Consider the following 1,242-nt stretch of genomic DNA (forward strand, 5'->3'; position numbering starts at 1 on the left):
ATGACCCATGAGATTTTTTTTGTGCTCTAACTCCTAAGATAGATAATCCTGGCCGTTGGCAGTCTGTACCTCTTCTCTCTGCCCAGTTAGGTAGGCATGGCTGCTATGGACATCCCCCAAAGGCCTCTGGATATTGTCTTTCTCATATATATATAAAAAAAATCTGCCTTTCCACCCACTCAAGGATAGGTCATTTTGGCAGCTTCTCAGTGCCTTGCTTATATCCTTATTCCTCTGTTTTGAAGCTGGAATGCTTATTCTATGCTATTATATATTGGAAGTTTGTAACATGTTTTTGAAAACTAATAGATAAATGATTGTTTAAGTCTTAGATGAGACCTAGCATATGTACTTTAAAAGCTTGATGGGCCTTCCGGGCTGTCTGGGCTGGTGTCCTGAGCAGACCTTGGGCACAAGCTCCACAGCCAGTCCCTCAACACCCAGAGAAAGCTCCACTCCCAGGTGCTCTGACATGCCCAGGATCAGAGGTAAGGAGGACCAACATCTGTCCCAACACCTGGAGTAACTGGGACCAATGGGACCAGACACACAGGAACTCCACCAGCCCAGTGGCTCTGGTTCCTTCTGGTTTCTCTGGGCTGGTGCCCTGAGCAGACCTTGGGTGAAAGCTCCACAGCCTGTCCCACAATACATAGAGGAAGTCCCACTCGGGTGATCTAAAAAGCCCAGGATCACAGGATCCCAGAATCACAGGATCCCAGAGACAGCTTGACTCTGAAGAGTTCTGACAAAACCAGGATCACAGGAAGGACAGGCTCTAGTCAGATTTAGCAAGGACAGGTAGCACTAGACATAACCAGATGGCGGGTGGGGCAAGTGTAAAAAAATAAACACAAATCAAGGTCAGTTGGCATCATCAGGACCCAATTTTCCCACCATAACATGTCCTTGACACACCATTACACTGGAAAAGCAAGATTCAGATATAAAATCACTTCTCATGGTGATGATACAGGACTTTAAGAAAGACAGAAATAGGACCCTCAAAAAATACAGGAGAACACAGGAAAACAACTAGAAGTCCTTCAAGAGGAAACACAAAAATCCCTTAAAGAACTACAGGAAAACACAATCAAACAAGTGAAGGAAATGAGCAAAACCATCCAGAATCTAAAAATAAAATAGAAACAATAAAGAAATCAGAGAGACAACACTGGCAATACAAAACCTAGGAAAGAAATCAGGAGTCATAGATGCAAACATCACCAACAGAATACAAGA

This window comes from Mastomys coucha, unplaced genomic scaffold (assembly GCF_008632895.1).
Source record: "Mastomys coucha isolate ucsf_1 unplaced genomic scaffold, UCSF_Mcou_1 pScaffold23, whole genome shotgun sequence".
Taxonomy (NCBI): Eukaryota; Metazoa; Chordata; class Mammalia; order Rodentia; family Muridae; genus Mastomys; species Mastomys coucha.